Raw genomic sequence first — 11,903 nt, forward strand, 5'->3', positions numbered from 1 at the left:
AAGAGTTTGATAATGATAGATATCCATTTAATGCATTGCATGCAACAATAAATGCTTACTTATTCTGTATGCAACATCTCAATAGTTGGATGTACTTATCTTCTTATTGAGTAATGTGTATTTCCTTGATTTGTCCTAAAGCACAGTTTTGTCGAAGTAGACAATTTTTCAAAAGTCCACCATGCTTAATTCAAGCTTTTTGTGATGAGATAACATTTTAACTCTTCATTCAAAAGATCCTTTTGATGTGATTTGTTGCCTAATAAATCTATTTCTAAAAAGAAAATTTGTAGACATTGTCTACAACATAAAATAATCATATATGTGTTTTCATTACAAGGTTGGCTCACTTTTATATGGCTACTTTCTAAAACTATTTTGTCACGCGTTTTCAAATATGCAATTGAAGTAGTTTCTTTGGATTGATTAAACAAAGCTCAAATTTCACTTTTGAAAATAAATTTGACTAAACGAAAACTGTTATAAAAGGTGAGCTACACTACAACTTCCATGATCAATCATTCATCTTTATCACCATCCATCCCATCATTTCATGTTTCAGGTGGTCTTTCACAAGCCTTATTAGTTGATTCTTTTGTAATTTCATAACTAATTGCAAGGTTATGTGTGATAAATGAGTTGTTCTTCTATTTTATCTAAACACAATCTACTTTTATCTATTTCTTTTGTGTTCTAATTTATGCTATTAGGATTATCTTAGAACACTTATTGATAATTCAATATTACAGTTTAATTAAATTTTTTGTCAATTTTTCTTAATTTTGGTAATCTTTTGATTAAGTAAAAGAGTAAATATTTACATGTAAACACTTGGAATTAATGTGTAATTTAAGAGAGCATTTAATAACAAGTAAAGTGTTAATAGGTTCTGACATGTAGATGTTTAGAACAAGTGAAGAACTAGATGAATTAATTTACACTTATTTAATTAATTCAATCTTTTAGATTGGTTTGCTTGATTAAAAGATAGAAGAATAGCTATTACTTTAATCTTAGATGTTTGGAACATGTAAAGTATAACTAGAATCTCACTTTATAAAGGTTTGAAATGAATAATTAGCGAATTAATTGAAATTTATTTAATTAATTCGAGTTCTTTATTTATATATTAAATGAATGATAGTCACATGATAACTAATAAAAAATAATATGGTAGAATTGAAGAATTGACATGTCTTTTTGTATTTGTTTGTATTCTTTTGTGCTTGTAAATCCTCTTTTTTTACTGTTTTATGCTTTTAACATTTTATTGTAAATTCTTATAAGTGTTATGTAAAATTCTTAATCAAGTTCGTTGGCAGATAAAATTAATTTAATCTTATCTATTTTTTTTTTGTGCAACAAATAAACCGGTTTTAGACATTTAACAACCGCAAGATTGACATTTATTTAATTGTAGCAATGACGATAGTCAGAAATGCAGTTGTCTAAGGGTTGTGATGAGAACGTTTGAATGCCCCGTTGAGTAGTTTCTCAGGTAGCAACTAGTACTTTGTCCACCATAGGGATTCATTGACTAGTACATAGTCGGGGGATCGTTGAACTTGGATAGCCAATATTCTCTGAAGGGCATATGCATGAGAGGGAACCTTCAGTTAGTGCACTCATTTTCATCCTCTGAAACTGACACTCTCAACATATACTCTTTATCCATATCTTCATCGGAATACGAAGCTTGATCAGCAGCAGAAAGGTAGCATCATTGGAGCATCTATCATTTCCAGCTTCGCGTCACCCGAGGATACCATGGATAATGGATGAGCATCTATGATATGACCATGTCCTCAATGCCCATGTCAAATATGTCTGTCCTCACATTCTCATTTTTATTGTCAGAAGAAGAGATGAGCAAATGTCATGGAAGTGCCAAGGTTGAAGTTTGAGCATAAAAGGGTTGGTCAAATCGTTTACGAGTGGTTGTTTTGGGGTTTAGGGCTTTAAGGGTAGCTTGATCAGAACTTATCTCTGGTCAGGGCGATGATGATGGAGTCGGTTGGAATTTGGAGGGTTCAGAGATGTTAGGTAGAATAGTTTGCAAGGCTCAATTAACTGGTATGAGACCAAAGCAGATTTTCTTTTTTTGATGACAATTCGGTCTTCTGTTTTCGAGGTAGGCTCAGCAAGAGCAGGTTTGGGTATTTTGAGGTTTTAGGTTTGGAAGGAGGACCTTGTCTCTTGCATTGTGCAACCAGTCTTCATTTGTGGATTGGTTGAAGGCTAGGGTTCTACACAGAGAAGTTTTGGTTAGATTTAACTTGATGTAAGTAAGATTGTTTTGGAAGGTTGCTGAGGGCATTGGAGAGAAGTGTTTTGGAAGCTTGCTAAGAGCTTCTTCAACAACATTAGCTATTTAAATCTTGGTCAAGGTGGAGGAATTTGTGGCAAACAGGGTTTCTCTCGAGGTAGAAGTTGGAAACTATAACGATAACTAGGGTTTCAATGTGGGTGATGATGTGACATCTAATGCGCCGACAGTAAATCTGTTTTTCTTCAAAAGGTTTGCTTGCAAAGTTGATTTAGATTTTTCTAAGGAACATAAGGCATATGGGCATGTCTAAGAATAAAAATCATAGTACTATTAAATATAATGCAAATTGTAGGATAGGAGAAAAAAAATAAAAAACATTTTACATAGTTAGAAATCTTAGAACATGTAGAAATAATCTTGTTAAGAAGTGAGTTTTAAGCCTAACTCAACCCCACAAAATCGGCTTGTAGGATGAGGTTTGCATCCACTTATAAACTAGTCGATGTGGGACTTCCAACACACCCCCTTCACGCCGAGGTATAGACATCTCGTGCGTGATATTAGAAATTGGGTGGTCCGATAACGGCCCGATAGGGGGTGGAATAGAAGAATAGAATGTCCACTTAGAACTCGCTAGGATAGGCTCTAACCATGGCTCTGATACCATGTTAAGAAGTGGGTTTTAAGCCTAACTCAACCCCATAAAACCGGCTTGTAGGGTGAGGTTTGCATCCACTTATAAACTAGTCGATGTGGGACTTCCAACAAATCTTCCAACTACTATTTTCACATTCTACTATCTCCACATTCACCAGTGTAAAAATGGTCTTCTAACCACCTAATATGTCTAACAGGCTCCAACCAAGGTCAAAGATCTTTAAATTAAATAAATAATTTATTTAAAAATGACTTATGGTAGCATATTCCAAAATAACCAAAGCATAAAGCACTAGCAATTACATAAACAACGGAGGGGATTAAGTATATCAGATTTTAAATGTATGGCAGTAGTTCCTACTATAACAATAGTCATAAAACCTTTAAATTAAATAATTATTTAAAATTTAAGAAGGTCTATTGTAGTGTTTTCTTGTAGAACCGTTTTCAAAAACCCATTCTTTTTTTAGGTTACTACTTCGAGTTTTTTCAACTAAGACAAAATCCTGACCTTGTTTGTTTGATTAATAACCGAGGCCAAAAATCCCCCTTTTTTACCTCACCTTAATATGCTTCGGTTCTAAAACCATTGTCAAATGTCGAAAATAACAGTTGTCATTTTTCTTTGTTGTACTACTGATTTTCTTAATCAGATGAACAATTTCTCTTACAATTTCAAAATAGTAACAATTTTATTTTTACCTATGTAGAATGTTATGGATTTTTCCTCCTATTGTAGGTTGTCCTACATTGTTCTATAATTTGTGTTATACTTTAATATTTTTATCTTAGGTTTTTTTATATTCACTACAAGAAATTGGCGTTTTACCGAAGGGTATTTACAGACGGCCTTCGGTAAAAGTGCTTTACCGACGGTCTATTACACTATTACCGAAGGTCTTTGAGCCCTCGGTATTGAATACAAAAAAAGCGCAACATACCGGCGGCATTTTAGCGAAGGTCCCTAGGCCCTCGGTAATGAGGTGGTGATTTTAAAAACCGAGGGTCCTAGGCCGTCGTATGTTTAAGGGTTAATTAAAACCAAAACTTCTGATTTCCCTTCCCATTTCGAGCTCGTCGACCAAACCCTATATCCCTCTCCCTGCGAATCCTCTCCTCAGGCGCGTTGTGTCAGTGTGCTCACGGATGTTGTCAGGGAGTGCGTAACTGCGTCATCGTTCCTTCAGTCGTGTTAGTGAGGCGGGACACCGGTTGTTGTTGACGGTGCGAGGACGGTTGGTGACTGAGGCGACTGCCGTGGAGTAGGGACCGTTGGTGATTGAGGCATCCTCCTTCATTCGGTACAGTTGGAGCTTTTGTTGAGTGATTCTCCGGGAAGGGTGTTGGTGGATGGTGATTGGGGCATTTATCGCGGCTGCCGTGGAGTAGGGAGGGTGTTGCCGCTAGGATTGCAGTAAGGTTAGTGTTCTGTTCATGTGAATTTTAGGTTTGGGGCTTGCTCCTTAATTGATTGCTATTTGTTTTCGTGCTTCCAATTTCTTGCAATTCCTTGCAAGTCATTCTATATTGGATTGCGGTTGTGGCAGCAGGGGTCGTGCTTCGTGGATAGCGTGACGAGGGCATTGCGGTGGTGACGTGTTGTGGATGCTGCTTTAAGTGGTGGTCTACTTGGGCTGGGGCTGCCATTGCAGAGGATGCTGTGGAGCTTTTTATCAGGTTTGCTAACATTCCTACGCTGTAGTTAACTGCATTTAGAAGTTCCTCTTTTAGTGCTGGATAATAGCATGATTTATGCACAAAGTTGTTTGTTTGTTTTTGTCGAACACCATCAAATATAGTTAGCTTCTACTTCTTGATTTGATATGAAACTGTACATCAGTATGTGAAAACTATGTATTGGATTTTCTGGTTGTTTTATCTGAATCTATACATTACAGCCAAGTAATAACCAATAGTTATCTGAATCTGGAAGAGAAGGAACCGTGACCCCTTCCAGGCCTCAAGGCCGTCAGCCCTCTACTGGAACTCTCCTACACTACTCAGACTCCCTGCAACGTAAACTACTCTATGGGACTTCTCTTGGAAGAGAGACTCCTCTCCCAGGCCATCACCCCCTCTCTCCTGGAACACCCCTCTTTCACGGCCTCTACTTTTTAAATACCATCCACTCCTTCTTTTCCACTTGAAGCCAAATCATGGTAGTGCGATTTGCCCATACAGCTGCTGTTGTCTGTGTGTGGGACGTGCTGCTCCCCTTCTTTTCCCTACACCATGCTTCAATATTTTAAAAGCAAGAAAGTGGTGCTGCCCAAGTTTTGTCTCCTAGCACTTTTACTCCAATGCACCTCCTGGACGTACCAAAACTAAGCAAGGGACTCTCCATTTTCATCCTTCCCTCTGCACACGCCTCTCCGCTGATCACGTGAACACCAACTCTGGACGTGTATCTTGAATGTTGCTGCTTGACGCTTGAAGTGTAGCAGGGAGCAGCTGCTGGATCCATCATCAAACGCCGTGCACCTCTCCTTCTCTATCCACATAACCGTGCACAACAATGTTTCCAAAACTTCCAAAGTACTTCAGCGTGTCTGCTTCAATTCTTTTTCTTGCTTCTTCTTTTGTGTGTGCATGCTGGAATGCCCAAACTGCTTCGTCCATCTTCTTCTTCCAGCAGCCAACTTCACTTTCGTTTCCAACATCACGGGAGTTTCATGTGCCAAGCTTTTCACCGTGCTTCCTTCTCCATTCCAGCCAGCTACTGAATCAGTTACAGCAGTATCTTGGAGCTCTCTCTTCACGGCCTTGCTGCAGGTGGCTGCCTCCATCCGTTTGTGTTTTTCTTCATCACCGTGCAACTTTCCTGCTGGACCGAGGCTGCTATTGGGTGTTGCTGCCAATTCTGGACGGTGTGCGGGCCTCTCAAGCATGCCGTAATACCTCTTCTCATTTGCGAACGTGGAAGTGCAGCCCCTTCACAAGTGCACCACCAAAATTAATTCCTTTGTGGGTCATATAATATTTGGACTTGTATAAGTACCGTGAGCTCTTCCCTTCACGTGACCCCTCATCTTTATGAGAATATTATTCCCTTTTCTAGTGGAGATCCCCACTTTTATTCCATTTGTTTGCTGCAATTTAATGGCCAATTGGAAATCACGTTCCAAGCCAACAAGGGTGCGGCTCCCACTTCCAAAGAGAAAGAAGATTCCCCATTTTTGTTTACTGGTTGCCGTGCTTGGTTCATTCACGTGGTCCCCTCCATTATGCTTCACGGCCACATTCATTTCTCATAAGCCAAATAAACATTCTTCAATCCTAGGTGGCACTCCCATTTTTGTTCCATGCTGGATACTTGCCAAAATGAATTGTAATTGGATGTGCGTGACTTTTCAGCAAATATTGGACCTTACTTCAATTCAAATGTGTCGTGAGTTGTCTCCCCCATTATAAAATTCACACTTCATTCTTCAATAAATTCTCTAAAACATGAGCTTCAATTGCTTTGCCAAAATGAATTTTCCAATGGGTAATAGCTATTATGGCCGTGAGGTGTAACACTACAAGAAATGTGTTATTTACCGAAGGACTAATACCGAAGGTCACTTGAGTCGCCGGTAAAGATGAATTACCGAAGGCTTTACCGAAGGTCAATGAAAATGGTTATTATGGACGACCTATGCCCGTCGATAATGGGCAACTAATTTACCGAAGGTGTTTGGCCATCGGTATAGGCATGGACATATTGAAATCAGGAATTGGGATTTCCCTCTTCCATTTTCCCAAAATCCGTATTCGCGAAAGCAACCTGCCCTCCATTTGAGTTCACTCCCCTCTCCCCCATGTAATCTCTGTCTCCTTCTCTCGTTCAGAGTTTGAAAGCACCATTGAACCCCACTTGTGTATTACGGTTCCGCCATCGCCATTGGACGTTCTCGAGCTCCTCTCCATTCTCCAAAAGTGTGTGGGGTTGAAGGACGAAGGCATTGATGTGACGGCTTCCATTGTGGACGGTGCTTCTCTTAGGGTTTGTTCACGACGGTCCTTTGGCGGCGTGAGGAGGTGTTGTCGCTGCGTCAGGGGTGATGTCGTGACGTGAAGAGGTTGGGGGAAGAAAGTGTTAGTGATCTGGGGTTTGGTTTGGTTTGATTTGATTTAAGCGGTTACCTGTTCAAGCTTCTGCTTATCGGCGACTCTTCCGTCAGCAATTCATGCTTGCTTCTCTAATTCGCTGTCGGTCTCTCATCACTTCACCGTATTTCCCCTTCTCTTTCGCTTTCTCTCATCTTTTCATTTCCTTTCCTTGCAGGATAACTCGTATGTGGACAGCTACATAAGTACCATTGGAGTTGCTTTCGTAATCATCACTTCTCTTCTTTTATTTTCTGACTCTTTCTCTTTGTCTTTCTATTTATGCACCATCTTCGTGTTGTTCTTCTCTTGCTTGGGCTGAGCATTGTGTTCGTCGTCGAGGCATCGTGGTGTTCTGGCGTGTTCTCCCTGGGAAATTAAACTATAGATTCGTTCATGCGGCTTAGAATCCTGGCGAGAAATCTTTCCGATTTGTTTGTCTCCTATATCTTATTCTCGAAATTTTAATTTTGCTTTCCTCCTTCTTCCATCTGCTGCTGTTTACTACTTTCATATTTGTTTGGTCTCTTTAAAAGTGTGTGTTATTTACTTGTATAATTTTACCTACCTCAACCACATGCCTTTCCTGCCTTGGCTTTCCCTTGGAACCCCACCCTCCCTCGCGCGCTTCTCTTAGAGATTGGGAGACCATCAAATCCAACGATTCCTTGCTTGGACTCATGTGCAGACAGTTGGAATGGCAGTGGCGAGGGATGCGAAGGAAGGAGAGGAATCCGATGGTCTGAGAGGCGTTCTACTTTTTCGAGGAACAAATCCTCCAAGACACGAAAAGCGCCATAGAAGAAAACGGAGGCGATGCCAAAGTTGTTCTGATTTAGGGTTTATCTTCTCGCACAATCCAAAGTTGCGCTCACCACCACTGGTTTAAAAAGCCTGCCAAGATAAAAGAGAGTAAGCTTTCTTAAGAGCACGGTGACAGTAATTTCTGGTCCATGAAACATTTCCCATAACTAAAATATTGATGGAAGCTGTTCTGGACTTTTTTTAATTCAAGTAAAATTGTCTTGCTATTTGGGAAACTTAGAAACTAGGCATGTTGCTATATAGTAGAACAATGGTTGAAATTTATGAGAACTTGTCACATACAAGGGCTTTTTCTTATCTCTAGATTTTACTTCATTGCTGAAATTGTTGGAAACTGTAACTGAATGACGTTGTATAGGTGGCAAGTCTTCTGTCCTACTCGATGTCAAGCCTTGGGATGATGAGACCGACATGAAGAAGCTGGGAGAGGTTGTCCGCAATATTGAGATGCCTGGTTTATTGTGGAGCACTTATGTTCAAAGTTTCATAAACTTTTCTCCCTCAAAGTTTCATAAACTTTTCTCTCATTCATTCTCAAAATTAACTATCCTTTTGCTACTTTCTTTACTTTTTTCCTATAAATTTGTCAAACTCTGCATAACCAGAAGAAGGTCAGAACATAGAACTTCACCTATTTTCTGGTTTAATATGTACTGCATTTGGATTTGCCTTCAAAGTTTTCATTTTCCAACAAAGTGTTGTCATGCCTTTTATACTTTGAGAATGTGTATTCAGAATTTTCAAACATGTCAAGTTCTAACTTATATTTTAGTGTAACTGTTACTCAGACACAAGACTATTCAACTTTTATATAAACTTTATGCTGATTTTACTGTTTTTGAGCTCACAAGAAATTAGTTTTGTGTGGTTTTCCATGTGCTAATGCAAGTTCAATTTGCTATTCGCAAGTTGATGTTGGTCTTTCCTTGATTATGAATTGCAAGTTAGGAAGTATGTTGAGAAGATTGGTTTGTGTTTACATGACAGAGAAAAGAGGATTCTGCAGTGCAAAGAGAAGCATTGGGCGGATGCAAACAATCTTTTATTATTATTATTGTTGTTTTGTTATTATTATTATTATTTTTGGTTGAATGTAGGGTATCATTTAGCGAAGAGTCAACAACTAATTCTTTGAGGTACTAAGATTTATTTAAGAGCCGACAACTGACATCTCCCATCAGTAGTATTCCTTACATCCATTTATTATTTTTATGTTATCTATGATAAAATTTTTGATAAACATTATGCTTATCTGTTCTTATTCAAATTACATCAGGAAAGACCTATGGTTTTGGGATTTTGATCATCAACAAGAATATCCTATTCAAATTACATTATGATAAACATTATGCTTATTTGTTTTTGTTTGACCATTCTAATATCTGACATGAGTAAAACTTGTAGCAAATCTTGACTGAATATCCTATTCATTTAGTTCTTTTGTTGGACCAGATTTGCTGAGATTTCGTCCAATGATGATTCTGGTGAAAACAGCCCTGACATTTCTGATCACGAAGAGAAAGTAGAAGAAGTTGATACTGTTACCTGTGTTTTTTTTTATATACCAGTGCACACATTTTCTCTGCATTGTTTGGCATGTTTTACGTGATTCATCCTAGGTCTTTTCTAAGGATGCTATATACTCTTGCAGTAAAAGTTGTTTTTAGAGGCTTTAACGTGATCTTGTTTTTATATAAATCTTTGAAAGCTAATGCATATAACAGGTTTATAGTGTAATAATAATTGGTTATCAGTTGGGTTATTTGGATGCTACTGATAAATATACGTGAATGATTAGTTTTTTTATATGATATTTTATTATTTATGAATGATATTATATCAAGTACGTTATATTATATTAGGTAGGTTTTATATACGTATTATATTAAAGAGATTTAAGAATGATATTTTATTATTTATTGTTAAAGATATTATATTATGTAGGTTATAAACGTATTATATTAGATATATACGTTTGATATTTTATAGTTATGAAAGAGATTTTATTAGGTGAATTTATGTATGGAGAAACATTTATTTTCTCATTGGGTTTTGTATTTGGGTGATAGAAGCATAGAATATGCTCATAAGTTAGCTATATTTAGGAGATGGTTGTAATGAGAAGTGAGGAAGAAGTGATATAGAGAGTCTCACGCCCAGGCGCGACAAAGGGGGCGTCGGGCGCGACTTTACAGAGAGTCTCACGCCCAGGCGCGACAAAGGGGGCGCCGGGCGCGACTTTACAGAGAGTCTCACATTCTGCAGCAGCCCAGCGCCCTGTTTTTTTTTTCGCCCTTCGGAAATTACCGAAGGCTTTTGCCCTTCGGTAATTACCGAGGGCCAAAAGCCTTCGGTTGGCCCTCGGTAATTACCGAAGGGCGAAAGCTCTCGGTAAATGTTAGCGACAAGAGATTTACCGAGGGCTCTTTGGCCGTCGATAAGCCTTCAGTAATTACCTTTTACCGACGGTTTTGGGCTGTTTCCGAGGGCTTCTGGCCTTCGGTAATGCCCTTCTTTTTTGTAGTGTAATGATGGCAAGCCAATATTACTTCTTAAAATTTAAGAAATGAAGGATTTGCTTAAGAGTGTTGGGAGGTCTTAGCACCGTCCAATGATCAATTCCAGCCACCACAAGTACCAAACAACAAGCAAACAATGCAAACAGATTAGAAGTCACTCAAACAGTAATCACTGGACTGACATAGGGGAGTAAAAAGAATATTGGGAACAGCACAGAACGAATTTGAACAAAGTAAAAACTATACGTTAAAATAGACATCCAGACGAAACTATGAAAAAAAATTGCATGGAAAACGGATAAGAATTGAACTCGAACGAAGACACACAAGTTGACACAACATTCACGCAGCACTATGCGAAAATTGAAGACTTTTGAGTTTATACTTTTTTTTTCAGCTATTCGGTAATTACCGAAGGCTTTTGTCCTTCGGTAATTACCGAAGGCTTTTGGCCCTCGGTAATTACCGAAGGGCAAAAGCCCTCGGTAAATGTTAGCGACAAGGGATTTACCGAGGGCTCTTTGGCCGTCGATAAGCCTTCGGTAATTACCTTTTACCGACGGTTTTGGGCTATTTCCGAGGGCTTCTGGCCTTCGATAATACCCTTCTTTTTTGTAGTGATTGTTTTAGTATTTTTATTACACTTTAATACTCCTCGTTGATGCAAATTCGTTAATTTTAAGTATAGCTTGAAATAGTTCAAACTTTGGTCTTGGTAACACCTTTGAGAAAATATCTACAATTTGATTTTTTTTCAATCCAAATATGTTACTCATCTCGAAGTATATTCAAGTGATGATTCTTCTTGATCTTAAACTGATGTTAGAGTGTTGCAGGAGATTCTAGAGCATGTATATTATTATCTTCTTGGCTTGTAATAGGTTGATTGATTGAAATGTATATTGTCTTCCTCTCCATTCACTCTTCTTCCCATTCTAAGTAGTGCTTTCATGTACTTCAATGTCTTTATTGAAAGTTAGCTTCTTTTTGTTTGAAAATTGTAGACTCTATAGTCTTTTGATTGTGTATTGTATCCAAGAAGATACGTTCTACAATCTTGTCTTCAGTTTGTGTGTCTTTTGGTCTAGAACGTGAATACAGCAAACAAATCCAAATGTTGTGATTACTTGATGGTTTCTTCTCACTCGAAGCTTGGATTGGAGTTTTGTCCTAAAGTTCTTTAGTAGTACATATATTGAATACGTATATTATAGTGTAATAAAGAGGGGAAAAGTAGTTTAGAAAGGGGTGGGTCCATGGGTTTTGTTGAGAGAAATGGGTAAGGGAGGTTTCTTTAAAAAATTGGGCAATGGTTTTGCTCTTGTGCGTGAATTGTTGTGAGGAGAGAGTTTTTGGTGGGAGGAAATTAGTTTTTCACGTGGGGTCCACTTGGTGAGAGAAAAATAAGTTTTTGTTTTAAAATAATAAGGACTAGTGGGTCCTATTTGAAAAGATAGATGGAAAAGGGAGTGTACATAGACGGAAAAGGGAGTGTACTTAGAGGAAAAAGGGGGAGAGGTACATTGAAAATGTTTGCTTTTTTT

General features: G+C 38.3%; 1 long non-coding RNA gene across 2 annotated transcripts; it reads left to right on the forward strand.

Annotated features, from left to right (window-relative positions):
- The first annotated feature begins 1,243 nt into the window (after positions 1-1,243).
- Positions 1,244-9,516, forward strand: LOC128195623 (uncharacterized). 2 transcript variants are annotated; one of them, XR_008247327.1, is made up of 3 exons: positions 1,244-4,345; positions 4,477-4,603; positions 9,293-9,516. It is a non-coding gene; the product is annotated as an uncharacterized LOC128195623 (long non-coding RNA). The 2 variants fall into 2 exon arrangements; XR_008247326.1 differs by lacking the exons at positions 1,244-4,345; positions 4,477-4,603 and adding an exon at positions 4,612-8,976.
- Positions 9,517-11,903: the final 2,387 nt, after the last annotated feature.

Source organism: Vigna angularis, chromosome 2 (genome assembly GCF_016808095.1).
Source record: "Vigna angularis cultivar LongXiaoDou No.4 chromosome 2, ASM1680809v1, whole genome shotgun sequence".
In the NCBI taxonomy this organism is placed as follows: domain Eukaryota; kingdom Viridiplantae; phylum Streptophyta; class Magnoliopsida; order Fabales; family Fabaceae; genus Vigna; species Vigna angularis.